Consider the following 19,194-nt stretch of genomic DNA (forward strand, 5'->3'; position numbering starts at 1 on the left):
AACAGTCGTGTGAACGAGCCCTAAGGCTCATACACACGACCGTATGTATTTTGTGGTCTGTAAAACACAGATCCGCTAAAAATACGGATGACGTCCGTCTGCATTCCGGAACAGCTGGCCCCTAATAGAACAGTCCTATCCTTGTCCGTTATGCGGAAAACAATGACATGTTCTATTTTTTTGCAGAACGGGCATGCGGACATACGGAAACGGTATGCACACAGAGTAACTTCCGTTTTTTGTTGCGGACCCATTGAAATGAACGGTTACGCATAGAACGGACATGGAAAGAAAATAGGTTTGTGTGTGCATGAGTCCTTATTGAGCAGTCTGTGCTATTCTGGAGACTCGCCACCCCGGGTGTACACATTGCAGTGACTGCTCCACATGGCACTCGGTGTGTACAGCGGCTAGACAACTCAAAAACCGCATCTCTCTGTGCTGGAGTTGGAGGTAGATATTTTTTAATATTCTACAAGATTTGTAGAATATTTTTTTTCTCCAGAAGTTCAGAGGCCGCAGGGATTATCACTCAGTACGCCACCTGCAAGAACTGATCAACAGCGAGCTCTATACACAGATGATGTAAGGTGACTGGAGGCGGGCGGGAGGGGCTCGGAAGCCATTGCTCACGTTCACTCACCGTGACAGACTTATCGCAATTTGGGAAAGTGTCCGCGCCTAGTCATTGATCACATGCCGCGTCATAAGGGCGTGGCCAGTGCGTGGGGTACAACGGAATGGGGCGTGGCCAAACCTCACTACTATCTTGCTGCCTGCGCACTTGCGCAGTAGACGAGAAGTTTCACAGACAGAGACAGAAGTCGCCGTCCTGAGGTGAGCCGGGGCAGGAGGACTGCGAGTCCACGGTGTGGTGTACTTTTATCAGTTATAGTGCATTGTTTTATCTATCTCTATTGCACTGTATGTTATAAAGTATTGCACTGTTTGGTGTTGTATACAGTACAGTAGTCCGCTATCCTACTGTGTTGTATGTTATTGTACAGTACATGGGACGGTGTTGTATCGTATGTTATTGTTTGTGTTGTGTTATTGTACAACATAATGTACTGTATATAGTACGGTGTTGTAAATATTGTACGGTGTTTATTGGTAAAATGTTATGACCTACTGTGTTGTATGATGTGATATCACTGACATGTTACGGACTATATAATGCTTGTAACGACACCGGCCAAAAATAACACTCACAGAAAAGCTCTATTCACTTAGATAAAGTCTAGCGGCACACAGACCACAACCAAGATACCAAACCCTAAGATAACTCCGGCAGGAATCGGGATAAGGGGCTATCTTTCCCTGCACCTTTTATTTGGAGTTATATTCGCTTTATTTTTATTTTTCCTCTTTGGGCCCTTTTTGGTTGTTAGTGTTGCACTATATTTTATCTACACGAATAAAGGTTGTGTTGTATGACACTTTTCAGTGATGGTTGTGTTATACAGGACTGTTATGTGCTATTGTAAGGTGTTTGCTATTGTACTATATTGTTATTATATAGTAGTATGTGTTATTGTATGCTGTTACTATACAGCAGTATGTTGTACAGTATTTTAGGCTTTTTTTTTTTCTGTTCTAGTGTTGTGTAGCGTTGGTTGGGGACGGCAGCGGTTTTTGGAGGTTGGTTAATTCTGACATGGGGGAAGGGGGGGTTGGTTTCCGGTTCTTAGGCTAGTTTCACACATGTTTGGTCAGGGAGACACGCTCCTTGTGATGGCTGCATTTTTGGACCCTAACTTTACAGCGTCCCAGTAACATCCGATGCTGTACTGTAGTCACGGTTTTAGGTGAAGACATTAGACCCACAGTCAGGGAATTTGCAGCATTATAAATCTTTATGGTGCTGTGAGTTCGGGTCAGTGTTTGGGCCGGGAGTTGTTACCATTACATGGGGCGTGTTTTCCAGACTGAACATGCTCCTGTGAAGCTGGCCTAGAGAAGGGGACGTGACAGGTGCCATGTCCACGTGGCGCCGGGCTTTGTGGCTTATTAACAACTTCGTAACCAAGGGCTTTGGTGGCTGAATGTCCACACCACGTTTTCATCTTTTCAGAACAGTGCTTTCTAACGTACATTTATTTGTATTTGGCGCTTTCTTTTTATATTCTTGTGACATAGATTGAGTTTTCATATGGTACCAAATAAGACCTGTAAACTTTTTACTATTTATTTTTAGTGAAGAATTGAAATGTTTCTTTTTGATGTTTGTAGTTTAATGAGAAATTTGACAAAAGAAATTCATACAAAAAATAATCCTTGTGCTGGTCCCTTGTACAAATGTATTTTCCTCCATCACTGGAGTACCCGAGAAGAAATGTCCCTATTCCTATTCTTGGGTCTGTTCTGCCATTAGATGTTATTACAGTTCTCGCTATACTTGATACTTTCTGTGACTGAAAGCCGACCATTTCCAGTCCTGGTCACTTCAGGAGAATCGATCTGACAAATTGCCGATCCAGTCTCTTGCAGAGTGACCTACAATGATACTGTATTTTCGCTCCATAAGACACACTCTTTCCCCCCCCTCCCTCCCTAAAATGGGGGGGAATGGCTGTGCATCTTTTGGAGGGAATACTAGTGAGCGTTTGCGTTATGGAAGCATTGATTATTACACATAAGAATCGGGGAGTGGTAAATACTGCGCTCCTTGTCCTGGCTGTGCTCACCACTCCCTGGTCTTCTCTGGACATCTCAGTGCATTGTCCTGACTGCGTACAGTATCAGGACGTGGTGCGTGCACTTTGTTCAGACGCTGTGTGACATCAGGTCACAGTGCAGTGCGGGCCCGGAGAAGATGAGGGAGCAGTGAGTGCGGGTAGAGCTGATGGACCTGCAGAGTGGCAGGAGAGGCAAGTTCATTTATTTTATATCTGTTGGGAGGTGGGGGGGGGGGTATATATTATATTTTTTTTTTCTTATTCTTTTCTTCTAAATCTTAAAGGGGTATTCCCATCACAATGATCACTGTTAAATCTGTTAATAATTTGACAGTGATCATTTTTGTAAATACATTTAATTACCCAAATCCCACCCTTTTTGAAAAAATAAGTCCCCTCTTACCTGATCGTTGCTTTAGTCTCCCCTGGTTACGGCCACCTCTCCTGTCGAATCCTGCCAGGCCGCACTTGCGCAGAAGACTGAAGATTTTCTCCCGGCCGGACCACGCAATGTCCTGAATGCGCATGCGCCGTGATGACTTCTTCCTGGCCAGTATAGTACAGAGCCGCGAACGGTCACGCCGGCTCTGTACTATACAGGCCAAGAATAAGTCACCATGGCGTATGCGCGGCTGCGTGCGCGTTCAGGACATTGCGTGGCCTGGCCGGGAGAAGAATCCAGGAAGTGAACGTCTCGCTAAAGAAGATGGGAATACCCCTTTAAGGCCTCTGACATGAGCGTGATGGATTGGCTCAGGATGCGTTCAGTGAAATTCACACCATTTTGCAAGCAAGTTCAGTCAGTTTTGTCTACAATTGCGTTCAGTTTTTTTCCGCGCGGGTGCAATGCGTTTTGATGCGTTTTTCACGCGCGTGATAAAAAACTGAAGGTTTACAAGCCACATCTCCTAGCAACCATCAGTGAAAAACGCATCGCACCCGCACTCGCTTCTGGGTGTAATGTGTTTTTCACTGAAGCCCCATTCACTTCTTCTATGGGGCCAGGGCTGCGTGAAAAACGCAGAATATAGAACATGCTGTGTTTTTCACGCAACGCAAAACTGATGTGTGAAAAAAAAAACGCTCATGTACACAGACCCATTGACATGAGTGGGTCAGGATTCAGTGCGGGTGTTATGCATTCACGTCACGCATCGCACCCGCAAGGAAAACTCGCTCGTGTGAAAGGGGCCTAAGATTTAGCATGTTCTATATTCAGAGTTTTTTTCACGCAGCCCTGGCCCTTAGAAGTGAATGGGGCTGCAGTGAAAAACGCATTACATCCACAAGCAAGTGCGGATGTAATGCGTCTTTCACTGATGGTTGCTAGGAGATGTTGTTTGTAAACCTTCAGGTTTTTTTTTAGCACGCGCGTGAAAAAGGCATCAAAACGCATTGCACCAGCGCAAAAAAACTGGACAACTAAACGCAATCGCAGTCAAAACTGACTGAACTTGCTTGCAAAATGGTGCGAGTTTTAATGAACGCATCCGGAGCCAATCCGCCACACTCGTGTGTTCCGGTGCGTCTTATAAAATACAGTATTTGCCATGAAACTAGTGGCTTATATACTGATGTATTTGTCCTAGCTGCTTGTTGCATCATCGATTAGGCGGTATATCTACAGGTGGTGGACATGAAGGGTTAATGGTGTCTCCCTGCTGCCATTGTGGGTTCTATGGACCTCACCCGGCATAAGCTACAGTACTCTTAAATCCATTTAAAGGGGTTGTCTGGTTTCTAATAAGTGGTGCTGAAATGCCATAAAATAAAGACCATGGTATATAAAATAAAAAATTGGATAAAGCTCCTTTCATGTGTATGCCTGTAGAAGACGCAGATTCTTTCTGGCGTGAAATTAGTGGTCACATGACCTACTCATAGTCCCTGCTGACCCTGTGAATCCTTCTGAAGACCACCTCCGCCAGTCAGTATTTCTGTCAGCACTTTTCAGCAGTATTCATAAGCCAGAAAATCATACTAGATCCTGCCCTGTAAGGCACACAGATCCAGAGATCTGCTAGATTTGTTTCAGACTGGCAACTTGGGGGGGGGGGGGGGGGGGGGGGGGTCCTTTCTGCTGCAGCTCTCTTACTGCCACAGCTTCTAACAGAACATACGGCAGGTGACAGTGGAAGCTGAGAGTTCATGCGAGGACCTCAATAAGGCGGACAAGAAATGAGGAGAACAGCATTTGGGAGTCAAATATGGGAACAAATGGCATATCCAATGAAGTGGAGGGAGAGTTTATTGCCGCACCTCTTAGAAACCGGACAATCTTTTCTGTAAATGGTGATCAAGGGTTGAGGTGTTATGAGTGGGCGCATCGTCTATTGCATCCATGTTTCCTAACCGGACATGAAATCGTGGTGTCTAAAGCTGTCGCGCCATCACAGAACTGTAACTGGTGGCATGCCGTACCTCAGTGCTGGGCATCGCCCACCTGACAGCTCACTGCTATGGAAGAGCGAGGCTAACGACAACAATAGCAGCTGAATGGGCGAGGCTAGAAAAAAACAAAAAACAGTGCAGGCGTCAGCGATGATGCAGCAGTTCAGGTATGCAGCCAGATGAACGTCTGTGAGGACAGGACCTTACAAGGATTATCTGGGCAGACATTTCACTTTCCCTGCGCTGTACTCGGCTATCTCCGAAGCACCCATAGAAATGAATGGAGCGGCCACGTGCATGTGCCGCAAAGCCTCCGCTCATTTTAGGGGGCTGCAAGTGGTACGGGGCCCCCGTTCGCATGATTGGTAAGGGTCCCAGCGGTAGGACCCCCATCGATCTGATCCTGTGGATAGAGGATAACTTGAAACAACTGGAATATCTCTTTAAACCATATTTATTGGAATACAACTTCTGAAACTCCTAAAATGTTCTATTTTCCTGTAAGTACATATGTAACGTGCTGTGCATTTAAGAACTAGGAAATACTGTTATACATTTAATTTGAAGAAATCTAGAAATTTGTCTTCAGAAAAAGTTAGAAAAGCTCTATATGTGTTTACTGGAAATGCAAAGGATCCTGTGCAAGTCTAAATGGAAATAAAAGAAATGTTAAAGTGCAGCTGATTTTTATTTTTTTATTTTTTTGTGCTTGCCTGGGAATGCCACAACCTGCCTCCGCTATGGAAAGATACCCGCGCTCTGCCTACTGTGTGTCCATCTTCCAGTTCGCGGCTTGTGTACTTCCACTCCGGCATGGTCATCTGCTCCTCTGCAGCCAATGACTGGATTCAATGGTGATGCGTCCACAAGAGACACTCCAGCACTGAAGCCAGTCATTGGCTGCAGTAGAGCAGGTGACCATGCCCATGCTAGGGGGCAGGTAATTATTTCCATAGCATACTGATCTGGCGGGCTTCTGTAAAAAAGTGACCTATTCCTGGACAACACCTTTTTAATGCTGTTGTTCTGAGATGATTGCAGGCATACCCAGTAGAGAATGTTCTTCTCTGGTCTTCACTACTGAGCATGTGCCGCACAAGGTCATGCATTGTAAATAAAGGCATTGGAGCACCATGAAGATACCTATTCAGTAAAAAATAAGACTTATAGAACTTAGACAGGTCCTGGAGATGCAAAATCCCAATGAGACGCCTCCCGAAGGTTCTGAAAATAATGATTTGGTTTCTTTTCTGCTCATGGGAACATATAAGGGTGAGTTCACACCACTGCCATATACAGGGAGTGCAGAATTATTAGGCAAGTTGTATTTTTGAGGATTAATTTTATTATTGAACAACAACCATGTTCTCAATGAACCCAAAAAACTCATTAATATCAAAGCTGAATTTTTTTGGAAGTAGTTTTTAGTTTGTTTTTAGTTTTAGCTATTTTAGGGGGATATCTGTGTGTGCAGGTGACTATTACTGTGCATAATTATTAGGCAACTTAACAAAAAACAAATATATACCCATTTCAATTATTTATTTTTACCAGTGAAACCAATATAACATCTCAACATTCACAAATATACATTTCTGACATTCAAAAACAAAACAAAAACAAATCAGTGACCAATATAGCCACCTTTCTTTGCAAGGACACTCAAAAGCCTGCCATCCATGGATTCTGTCAGTGTTTTGATCTGTTCACCATCAACATTGCGTGCAGCAGCAACCACAGCCTCCCAGACACTGTTCAGAGAGGTGTACTGTTTTCCCTCCTTGTAAATCTCACATTTGATGATGGACCACAGGTTCTCAATGGGGTTCAGATCAGGTGAACAAGGAGGCCATGTCATTAGGTTTTCTTCTTTTATACCCTTTCTTGCCAGCCACGCTGTGGAGTACTTGGACGCGTGTGATGGAGCATTGTACCACTGCTTGAAGAAGGTGTCTTCCAGAAACTGGCAGTAGGACTGGGAGTTGAGCTTGACTCCATCCTCAACCCGAAAAGGCCCCACAAGCTCATCTTTGATGATACCAGCCCAAACCAGTACTCCACCTCCACCTTGCTGGCGTCTGAGTCGGACTGGAGCTCTCTGCCCTTTACCAATCCAGCCACGGGCCCATCCATCTGGCCCATCAAGACTCACTCTCATTTCATCAGTCCATAAAACCTTAGAAAAATCAGTCTTGACGTTTCAGCTTGTGTGTCTTGTTCAGTGGTGGTCGTCTTTCAGCCTTTCTTACCTTGGCCATGTCTCTGAGTATTGCACACCGTGTGCTTTTGGGCACTCCAGTGATGTTGCAGCTCTGAAATATGGCCAAACTGGTGGCAAGTGGCATCTTGGCAGCTGCACGCTTGACTTTTCTCAGTTCATGGGCAGTTATTTTGCGCCTTGGTTTTTCCACACGCTTCTTGCGACCCTGTTGACTATTTTGAATGAAACGCTTGATTGTTCGATGATCACGCTTCAGAAGCTTTGCAATTTTAAGAGTGCTGCATCCCTCTGCAAGATATCTCACTATTTTTGACTTTTCTGAGCCTGTCAAGTCCTTTTTTTGACCCATTTTGCCAAAGGAAAGGAAGTTGCCTAATAATTATGCACACCTAATATAGGGTGTTGATGTCATTAGACCACACCCCTTCTCATTACAGAGATGCACATCACCTAATATGCTTAATTGGTAGTAGGCTTTCGAGCCTATACAGCTTGGAGTAAGACAACATGCATAAAGAGGATGATATGGTCAAAATACTCATTTGCCTAATAATTCTGCACGCAGTGTACACTCACCTAAAGAATTATTAGGAACACCTGTTCTATTTCTCATTAATGCAATTATCTAGTCAACCAATCACATGGCAGTTGCTTCAATGCATTTCGGGGGGTGTTCCTGGTCAAGACAATCTCCTGAACTCCAAACTGAATGTCAGAATGGGAAAGAAAGGTGATTTAAGCAATTTTGAGCGTGGCATGGTTGTTGGTGCCAGACGGGCCGGTCTGAGTATTTCACAATCTGCTCAGTTACTGGGATTCTCACGCACAACCATTTCTAGGGTTTACAAAGAATGATGTGAAAAGGGAAAAACATCCAGTATGCGGCAGTCCTGTGGGCAAAAATGCCTTGTGGATACTAGAGGTCAGAGGAGAATGGGCCGACTGATTCAAGCTGATAGAAGAGCAACGTTGACTGAAATAACCACTCGTTACAACCGAGGTATGCAGCAAAGCATTTGTGAAGCCACAACACGCACAACCTTGAGGCGGATGGGCTACAACAGCAGAAGACCCCACCAGGTACCACTCATCTCCACTACAAATAGCAAAAAGAGGCTACAATTTGCACGAGCTCACCAAAATTGGACTGTTGAAGACTGGAAAAATGTTGCCTGGTCTGATGAGTCTCGATTTCTGTTGAGACATTCAAATGGTAAAGTCTGAATTTGGCGTAAACAGAATGAGAACATGTATCCATCCTCTGATGGCTACTTCCAGCAGGATAATGCACCATATCACAAAGCTCAAACCATTTCAAATTGGTTTCTTGAACATGACAATGAGTTCACTGTACTAAAATGGCCCCCACAGTCACCAGATCTCAACCCAATAGAGCATCTTTGGGATGTGGTAGAATGGGAGCTTCGTGCCCTGGATGTGCATCCCTCAAATCTCCATCAACTGCAAGATGCTATCCTATCAATATGGGCCAACATTTCTAAAGAATGCTATCAGCACCTTGTTGAATCAATGCCACGTAGAATTAAGGCAGTTCTGAAGGCAAAAGGGGGTCCAACACCGTATTAGTATGGTGTTCCTAATAATTCTTTAGGTGAGTGTATTTCCATTGAGGAGCAGAACAGTGAAAATAACAAACGCATAAGGGTACTTTACGCTAGCGTTTTTGTTTTCCAGTATTGAGTTCTGTCACAGGGGCTCAGTACCAGAAAAAAACTGATCAGTTTTATCCTAATGCATTCTGAATGGAGAGCATTCCACTCAGGATGCATCAGTTCAGTCCCTCTTACGTTTTTTGGCCGGAGAAAATATCGCAGCATGCTGCAGTTTTCTCTCCAGGCAAAAAATCCTGAACATTTGCCGGAACAATTTCCATTAAAATGCATTAATGACGGATCCGACCCCAAGTGTTCTGGCAAAATGGATCCGGATTTGCAGTCTGTGCATGCGCAGACCTTTAAAAAATAAATACCGGATCCGTTTTTCCAGATGACAACCAGAAAGACTGATACGGTATTGCAATGCATTTGTGAGACTCATCCGGATCTATCTGACAAATGCCATCCGTTTGCGTCGGGCAGAACTGCCTGCCGAAATCCTCTGCCGCAAGTGTGAAAGTACTCTAATAACTGAGATGAATACAAATGAACAGACTCCATCGACTACAATCGGGTCTGTTCAGCTTTCTTTCGGGACTGTTTTTTTTTTTTTTTTATTTACAAAAAAGTCTTGAATGCAGGACTTAATGTCTGGTCTTTTTTCTTCTTTTTTTTAAGAAATCTGTGACGGATATCCCCAACGAAGCTTCCACACAGTGTGCATACTAAAATTTCCTTGTCTAATATTGATATTGATACTCTGTTCTAAGGCCCTGATCAAATATTAAACCTGCCAAAGAAACACCACCAGTGATGTCCAGTAATAATTCGATCATATCGCTCTACCTGGGCTTGTGGATAAGTGGAGTTTAAAGAACTGGAGCGCTTGTGCTGAGTGTGATTTTGTGGGAGTGATTGCAAATAGCTGCATATACAGTAGTTTATAGCAAAGGTCCTTGGGAGTTAAGTGCTTGCATTTTGGTACTGACATCTAAATCCATTTTTTTTCCCTCTGCTGTTTACCTGGTTAAGGGGAGTGGCTTGTGCTAAGAATTGCATCATTGAACTCTTACTGGGCTCGCTCTACCTGGGCTTGTGAATAAGTGGAGTTTAAAGAACCGGAGTGCAAGACAAGAAACTAAGGTTTGCTAGATTTTCCTTGTGTGTTGTTGGCTTGATTCTAGCAAGTTCTCCAACTGCAGCAGACAGAGTCTAAATCTAACTCATACTTACTGATTTCCTTCTTTACTGTTCATCCCCATCTAAGGCCTATTGCACACGACCGTATGGCTTTTTCAGTGTTTTGCGATCCGTTTTTCACGGATCCGTTGTTCCGTTTTTTGTTTCCGTTGTGTTTCCGTTTTTCCGTTCCGTTTTTACGTATGGCATATACAGTATACTGTAATTACATAGATAAAATTGGGCTGGGCATACCATTTTCAATAGATGGTTCAGCAAAAAACGGAACGGAAACGGAAGACATACGGATGCATTTCCGTATGTGTTCCGTTTTTTTGCGGACCCATTGACTTGAATGGAGCCACGGACTGTGATTTGCGGGCAATAATAGGACATGTTCTATGTTAAAACGGAAACGGAATGCATACGGAGTACATTCCGTTTTTTTTGAGGAACCATTGAAATGAATGGTTCCGTATACGGACCGCAAAAAATGGCCAGTAAACGGGGAAAAAAAACGTCCGTGTGCAATAGGCCTAAGGCTACTTTCACACTCTCGTTTTGGCTTTCCGTTCCTGAGATCTGTCATGGGCTCTCACAAGCGGTCCAAAACAGATCAGTTTTGCCCTAATGCATTCTGAATGGAAAAGGATCTGCTCAGAATGCATCAGTTTGCCTCCGATCGTCATTCTACTCTGGAGGCGGACACCAAAACGCTACTTGCTGGGTGGGGCTGGGGAAGACCCTGGCGGTTATGGTACACCTTGGCACCAATGACAGTCAGGGGCAGATGGAAGGTCCTTTAAAAATGATTTAGGGAACTAGGAGAAAAGCTCAGTTCGAGGACCTCCAAGATAGTTTTTTTTCAGAAATACTACCAGTGCCACAAGCATCACCAGAGAGACAACGGGAGCTTAGGAAGTTAAATAAGTGGCTCAGAATCTGGTGCAGTAAGGAAGGGTTTTGGTTCATGGAGAACTGGGCCAACTTCTCGGTCGGTTACAGGCTCTACAGTAGGGACGAGCTGCACCTTAATGGGGAGGGTGCAACTGTCCTGGGGGAAAATGGTTAGACAGCTGGAGGAGCTTTTAAACTAGGATCTGGGGGAGGGTGGGGGTTATACTAATAAGGGGGTAGATAGAGAGTGGGATATAAGAGGGGACAGTTGGGATTTAGTGGGGGCTGGGGTTAGTGAGGAAAGTAGGGAGAAGACTGGCCAGAACTATACACTGATGAAAAATAGAACTGCTGGTAACAAGCACCTGTTACATACAAACATCAACCAAGGTAACCCAAAAATCCCAGATATTCACTTTACAGGTAATAGTAATTTAAAATGTATTTTCACAAATGCCAGAAGTCTAGCTAGAAAAATGGGGGAGCTGGAGGCTATGGTACTAGAAGAACACACAGATGTAGTTGGTGTGGCTGGGACATGGTTGGACTCTTCACATGACTGGGCTGTTAATATTGAGGGGTTTACACTATTTAGGAAAGACAGGGTCAATAGAAAAGGTGATGGTGTGTGACTGTATGTAAGAAGTGATCTGAAGACAAGTGGGAAAGAGGCAATTGTGGGTGGTAGGGATGTGGAATTTCAAAGGGATATAAACACTGAAAAAATACTTGGTGTAATCTATAGACTCCCTAACATCACAGAGGAGATAGAAACACAACTGTATAACCAAATAGAGCTGTCCAATCGCAGGCTGGCACAGTGGTCATAATGGAAGATTTTTAACTTCCCAGACATTGCTGGGATCATGATTCTGCCTCAACTTGCTGCAGGACCACTTTATGGGTCAGTTTGAAGAAGCTCCCACTAGGGGCAATGCTCTGTTGGATCTGGTAATTTCTAATGATGCAGCGGTTGTTGGAAATGTTACTGTTCGAGAAACACCAGGTAATAGTGACCACAATATAATTATATTCCCCCTAAACTGTAAGAAGCAAACTCTGTCAGGCAGAGCAAAGACACTGAATTTTAAAAATGCAAATTTTTCCAGGGTACATGGCAGCATTTCAGGGTATAGACTGGGAGCAGCTACTGTCACATCATAATACTGAGGATAAGGCCTCATGCACACGACCGTGGTGTGTTTTGCGGTGAGTGATGAACCAACAGAGCCCCAACGCACGTTTCGCGTAAGCTTCTTCAGGGGGGAGAGTGTGTGCACACACTCTCCCCCCTGAAGAAGCTTACGCGAAACGTGCGTTGGGGCTCTGTTGGTTCATCACTCAGGTATTTACTTTATGGCTCTCCAATGGCTATTTCAATGTGATATACTTATGCACTTTGTCATTTTCTGCACTATGCACTTTATATCTTGGCATGTATTGTACCTTGATCTAGTTCTGGTAGCCTTGGCTAGTTTTTTTTATATATTTGGCTTTGTGCCATACGTATACATTTTAGGATATTTTTATCATTCCTCTAGCCTTGATTTGTTCTGTTATCCAGTGGTGCTCCGACAAGTGTGAAAGTAGCCTTAAGGGACTATATACAGGAGTATGTGACTGTAAATAATATAAGTGATAACCAACATGGGTTAAAACCAAGAACAGAAGTTGTCAGACTAACCTGATTTGTTAGTAGTGAGTAGTAGCAAGGACACAGGGGCGGCTGTGGATGTAGTGTTTCTGGATTTTGCAAAAGCTTTTGATACTGTCCCTCATAGATGATTAATAGGTAAAGTAAGGTCTATTGGCTTGGAAAGTATAGTTTGTGATTTGATTGAAAACTGGCTGAAGGACCGAGTCCAGAGAGTTGGGGTCAATGATTCCTATTTAGAATAGGGTTGTTGCTGGTATCTAAATTTCGATACCCAATCGATACGATACCGGGATTTCCATTTTCTTTCGATACTGGGCTGCGCAGTCTAGTATCTCTGAACATGAGCGTGCTGCTATAAGCGCGCTCATGTTCTCTCAGCAGCACGGGGAGAAGGAAGCTGTCCTCCCTCCCCCTGTGCTGCCGCTGCCACCAATGAGAAGAGAGGAGCGGAGGAGGGGCGGGCGCACTGCGCCACCAATGATAGTACTTTTCCTACACAGAGCGGTGCCCAGCAATGTCCCAGCACTCACCATTATTCCTGGGCGTCGCTCCGTTCGCCTGCTGTGCCCCATTACCGTCTCCCCTCCTGCTCCACATGCTGATTACTATCGGAGCGATGGGGAGGAGACATCAGCTTCACTAGTGGGCGTTCCTTCTTCCTGCGCTGCGATTGGACAGCGCTACAGCCAGGGAGAAGGAACGCCCACTAGTGAAGCTGATGTCTCCTCCCCATCGCTCCGATAGTAATCAGCATATGGAGCAGGAGAGGAGAAAGTAATGGGGCACAGCAGGCGAACGGAGCGGCGCGCAGGAATAATGGTGAGTGCTGGGACATCGCTGGGCGCCGCTCTGTGTAGCCTAATACTTAGTCTGGACCCAGGAAAAGTAGACTTTAACCCATAATACAGGAGACTGGTGCCGGCAGCAGAATCGCATTGCCGACACCCTGCCCCTGACAGGGAGCTGCGATCAGCGGGGTTAACTGCCGCTGATCTGCCAGTACCCGCCTCCTGTATTAAGGTGTAATTATCATTGGTGGCGCAGTGTGCCCCCCCCCCTCAACCCCCCATCCCATTAAAATCATTGGTGGCACAGTGCGCCGGCCCCTCTCAACCCCCCAATATTAAAATCATTGGTGGCAGTGGCCACAGGGTCCTCTCCCCTCCCCCTCATTGGTCGTGCAGTGGCAGCTTCTGATCGGAGCCCCAGCTGTGTAAGCTCTATCAGGGTGAATAGGACAAGGGATGAAAGATCCCAGGTTCTGGCCCCTAAGGGGGGAAATGGTTATTAAATAAAAAGTGTAAAAAAAGGGGGGAAAAAACACCAAAATATTAAGTATAAATCACCCCCTTTTCCCAATTTCATATATAAAATGTATAAATAATAAACATATTACATATCGCCATGTCAGAAAAGTCCAAACTATTAAAATATAAAAAAATTATATGCTGTGAATGCTGGAACAGAAAAAATAAATAAAAACTGTGCAGTTCGCCATTTTTTAAAATGCGGAATGCACGTGGCTTTTTTTGGTTTATTTTTTTCGAATGGTATCGAGTATCGCAATACTTTCTCATGGTATCGAAACCGAATCAAAAATTTGGTATCGCAACAACTCTGAATGGTCCCGGGTTATAAGTGGTGTACCCCAAGGTTCAGTGCTGGGTCCTTTTTATTATTCAATTTATTAATGATATCGAGGACGGGATTAATGGCACCATTTCTATTTTTGCAGATGACACTAAGCTATGTAGAACTGTACAGTCTATGGAAGATGTCCATAAACTACAAGCTGACTTGGATACTGTGAGTGATTCGAAAAACAAAAAATGCCCAATTTTAGGGCCCTTAGGATAATTTCAATACAGAGATATATATATATATATATATATATATATAGCTTTTAGGGACAGGAATTAAGTTTTGTGTGTTGGTACTGAGCCTCAGTACCTATACAACAGAACTGATTAGTACCCTTGGTTTGAATGCTAATTGATCAAATGTGAGTTGCACGAATCAAACAATTCCATTACCATTGGCAATAATTGCTACGAGTTTCTGGGAGACTAAGATAACATTCAATGGTAGCAACCTAGATTGCACCTAATTGTTTATTCATGAACTCTCAGTCTCGCACAGCAGTACCACACATGTAAACTACACCTGATCCTTAGGCCTCTTTCACACGGGCGTTGCGGGAAAAGGTCCGGGTGCGTTGCGGGAACACCCGCGATTTTTCCGCGCGAGTGCAAAACATTGTAATGCGTTTTGCACTCGCGTGAGAAAAATCGCGCATGTTTGGTACCCAAACCCGAACTTCTTCACAGAAGTTCGGGCTTGGGATCGGTGTTCTGTAGATTGGATTATTTTCCCTTATAACATGGTTATAAGGGAAAATAATAGCATTCTGAATACAGAATGCTTAGTAGGTGATCAATTGAGGGTTAAAAAAAAATAAAAAAATTAACTCGCCTTCTCCTCTTGTTCGCGTAGTTCCCGGTCTCTTCTTTACTTCTTTAATGATGAACTGTGGGCTAAAGGACCTTAGGTGACGTCAGATCACATGGTCCATCACCACGGTGATGGACCATGTGATTGGAGCATGTGATCTGACGTCACCAAAGGTCCTTTAGCCCACAGATCATCATTAAAGAAGTAAAGAAGAGACCGGGAACTACGCGCACAAGAGGAGAAGGTGAGTTAATTTTTTTTATTTACTCACCAGGTTTGTTACAATAAAGTTATTTCGTTTAGGACCCCTACAGAGATTTTTGTCGGTCCACTGACCGAATTGAGTACTTCTGAGTGATTAGGCATCAACTTGGCAAATGAGGTTCAATGTGGATCAATGTAAAGTTATGCATCTTGGTAGTAATAATCTGTGTGCTTCATATGTCCTAGGTCAGGGATGGGCAAACTGCGGCTCTCCAGCTGTTGTAAAACTACAACTCCCAGTATGCCCAGTCTACCTACAGCGATCAGCCTACAGCAGGGCATGATGGGATTTGTAGTTTTACAACATCTGCAGAGCTGCAGTTTGCCCATCACTGTCCTAGGTGATGTAACATTGGGGGAGTCACTTATAGAGAAGGATTTGGGTGTCCTTGTAAATCATAGATTAAATAACAGCATACAATGTCAATCAGCTGCTTCTAAGGCCACCAGGATATTGTCATGCATTAAACAAGGCATAGACTCGGGTGGGGGGGATGTAATATTACCACTCTACAAAGCGTTGGTGCGGCCTCATCTGGAACATGCACTTCAGTTCTGGGCACCAGTCGATAGAAAGAGGAGGAGAGCGACTAAACTGATAAGGGGCATGGAGGGTCTTAGTTATGAAGAAAGATTAAAAGAATTGAATTTATTTTATCTTGAGAAGAGACGTCTAAGGGGGAACATGATTAACCTATACAAATGGGCCATACAAAAAATACGGTGAAAAACTGTTCCATGTAAAACGTGCTCAAAAGACAAGGGGGCACTGCCTCCGACTGGAGAGCAAAAAGTTCAGTCTCTGGAAGTGTTAAAGCTTCTTTACTGTAAGAACGGTGAAGCTGTGGAATAGACTTCCTCAGGACGTGGTCACAGCAGGAACAGTGGACAGTTTGAAAAAGGGTTTAGATGAATTCTTAAAAGTAAAAAACATTAATGCTTATGAAAATGTGTAGAAATCGGAGTCTCATTTCCTTCTGGGATTTGCGTCCCCATCTATCCCTTGGTTGAACTTGATGGACTTATGTCTTTTTTCCACCGTATCAACTATGTAACTATGTAACTATCGTTTACACTAAAGACACTCCATTAAAAAGACAAAGCTCAAGGAAGTAATAATAAGACTTAGTCATGCAGGTCTTATGTACTCTCTGAGGTTCCCAGCCAAACTTCGTGTAAGGTTCCAGTGCTCGGTGCTTTTCTTTTCCCCAGAAAAAGATGCGTCAGAGTGGATGAACGCAAGAAGCCTTGATTGTTACATTACTCTCATATATGCGTGAAAACTGGTTTAAAAGAGGAGTAGAAACGACTCTAGTCAGGGGCTTGTGTGATTTTTACTCCAGGCGCAGTGCAGGAGAAAACAGACTGGCATAAAAAGCTGTCCTTTATCAATGACCTCCATTAAAGGGGTTCTCTGGGAAAAATGTAAAATGGCGCCAGCAACCTGTTCTATAATGTGAGCAGGACTTGTTGCCACCACTGGCGGAGCTGTTTAGAGGGGTGAGGGGGCAGCGGGCCTCAGCGCACTGCTCTACAATAGATGGTAACGATGTGATCCTGCCTATGATATGTGATCATGGCTGAGCAGCCTAACAGGAACACTCACCAATATGTAGTATATGCCAGTGCTAGAATGTAGCGTGTAGTGAGGCCTTGCCTCCTCATCTTCCCCAGGCAGTCTTGCAAGCAGTTGTGCTTACATTCTGGGTCAGGTTGCTGGTTGTCATTTTAAATCCTTCCCGGAGAACCCCTTTAACTAGTAGTTCATGTAGGTGTTTAAACCCCGCTTTCTAGAGTTGTTGGTGGCAAATCTGTCTAGCTTTGCAGTGATAGCGGTTTATTTATGCCTGCTTCTTGCTAGCAATATCTACTGTATTGGTATTACATTTCTGTTTGCGTTAGGTTTTGTGTGTGGTATACAGACATCTAGGGAACTTTCCCATCTGTGGCAGCCAATCCAGCAGGCATTTCCGGATTCCACAGCTCACTGCTAGAATAAGGTCCGGTGGTGATCTGACATAAATGAATTTTGGCCTGACATAAACCATTGCATGCAAAGGTTTTTGTCCATCCGACAGCCATCAGACATGTGAGCATAGCCCCCAGTAATACATTGTAAAGGTTTGGTGATGGATATTTCTTCATGTTCAGCGACCTAGGCTACAACATTGCTGATGTGTTTCTGGTTTTGTGTGATTAGAACCAGTGATGGTCAGTTCGCAGTGTTCGCCAGTGAACACATGCGGGCTGCCATCTTGACCCACCTGTCCGGCGATGCACAGGTAAGCCCCTGCCTGAGCCTGTGCCGTGAGCCGGTCTGAAATCAAATGCGGTCACCGGGAGCAGGCAGTTCTGAGAACAGCCGCCGGGGGCCTTCATCGGGCTGTTCTCGGAACTGCCTGCTGCCGGTGACCGCATTTGATTTCAGACTGGCTCCTGACACAGGCAGGGGCTTACCTGTGCATCGCCGGACGGGTGAGTCAAGATGGCAGCCCGCATGTGTTCGCTGGCAAACACTGGGAACTGACCATCACTGATTAGAACCATTTAGATAAATATTCGCACCTTGAAGTTGTTATATAGGCCTTTGAAAGGGATGTGTTACTCGTGCAGGACGGAGATAAAGAAGTCCCTTCAAATTTTAGCACAGCATTTCATATACTCGCTATACTACTGATTTAATAATGGAAAGAGCACTTGCCAAAATTTGTAAGGTTGGTCCATGGTACAAGGGAAGTAAGATTGCCATATGATATGGGAGTGCGCAGTGTATTCCCATGATACACCCTAGCCTATATAAGGCAATACTCCTGAGTCTGCCTCCAGTGGACAGAGCCTTCCTCCCATATCTGCAGGAGAGTCTTCATATTCTGTGTTTAATCATCTAGCTCTTGCTGTGTGTGGTGCAGCATGTCAGCAGTTCATGCGCTGGATATCCTGTTTTCATGCTGTCTACTTAAAGGAACAGTAGCAATACAATAAAACAATATGCTAATTAATAATTCACCAGTTTGACTGGAGGTAGATAATTCATTATGGGCAGTATTGCCGCAGCCTGGAAAGCATATCTATCTACTTTTCGGATATTGCAAAGGTGACTTTCCGTTTATGGCACCTTTCATTTAAATGATTGTAGTCTGAAATGCCTATTTATAACTTTTATTCAAATGTGTTCGACAGGGCCGTTCCAGGTAGTACATTTGAATGGATTTTGCGCTTCAATGTTCTCCTCCAGTTAAGAAGTATGTCCGTGTAGTTTTACTGCAGTGTTTTTGCAATTCATCCTTTCTGCTGTGAAGGTGCACAAGAAATGATCATCCCTGATGGTAAATGTCAGGTATCCTTCTCTCCCTGATGGTAAATGTCAGGGATCCTTCTCTCCCTGATGGTAAATGTCAGGTATCCTTCTCTCCCTGATGGTAAATGTCAGGTATCCTTCTCTCCCTGATGGTAAATGTCAGGTATCCTTCTCTCCCTGATGGTAAATGTCAGGTATCCTTCTCTCCCTGATGGTAAATGTCAGGTATCCTTCTCTCCCTGATGGTAAATGTCAGGTATCCTTCTCTCCCTGATGGTAAATGTCAGGTATCCTTCTCTCCCTGATGGTAAATGTCAGGTATCCTTCTCTCCCTGATGGTAAATGTCAGGGATCCTTCTCTCCCTGATGGTAACTGTTGGGACACCCCATACACATTAGATGGCCAGCTGGAACCACCAAAATTAGCGGATTCATCCAGTGATCTTCTAATATGTATGGCCAACTTAAAGGAATATTTTCCTGCTCCTCACCGTTCCGCTCCAGCGGCTTTTTTTAACGGAACTTCAGGTCTCCATCTGTCA

At 44.3% G+C, this 19,194-nt stretch overlaps 1 protein-coding gene across 1 annotated transcript in view; it reads left to right on the forward strand.

Moving 5' to 3' along the window:
- The first annotated feature begins 811 nt into the window (after positions 1-811).
- The window catches only part of LOC120995070 (membrane cofactor protein-like), a 98,223-nt gene continuing 79,840 nt past the window's right edge, over positions 812-19,194 (forward strand). Inside the window, exon 1 of the mRNA XM_040424053.1 lies at positions 812-837. The gene's annotated coding sequence lies outside the window, so the exon portion shown is untranslated. The remainder of the gene's footprint in view (positions 838-19,194) is intronic.

The sequence above is a fragment of the Bufo bufo genome, chromosome 3, assembly GCF_905171765.1.
Source record: "Bufo bufo chromosome 3, aBufBuf1.1, whole genome shotgun sequence".
In the NCBI taxonomy this organism is placed as follows: domain Eukaryota; kingdom Metazoa; phylum Chordata; class Amphibia; order Anura; family Bufonidae; genus Bufo; species Bufo bufo.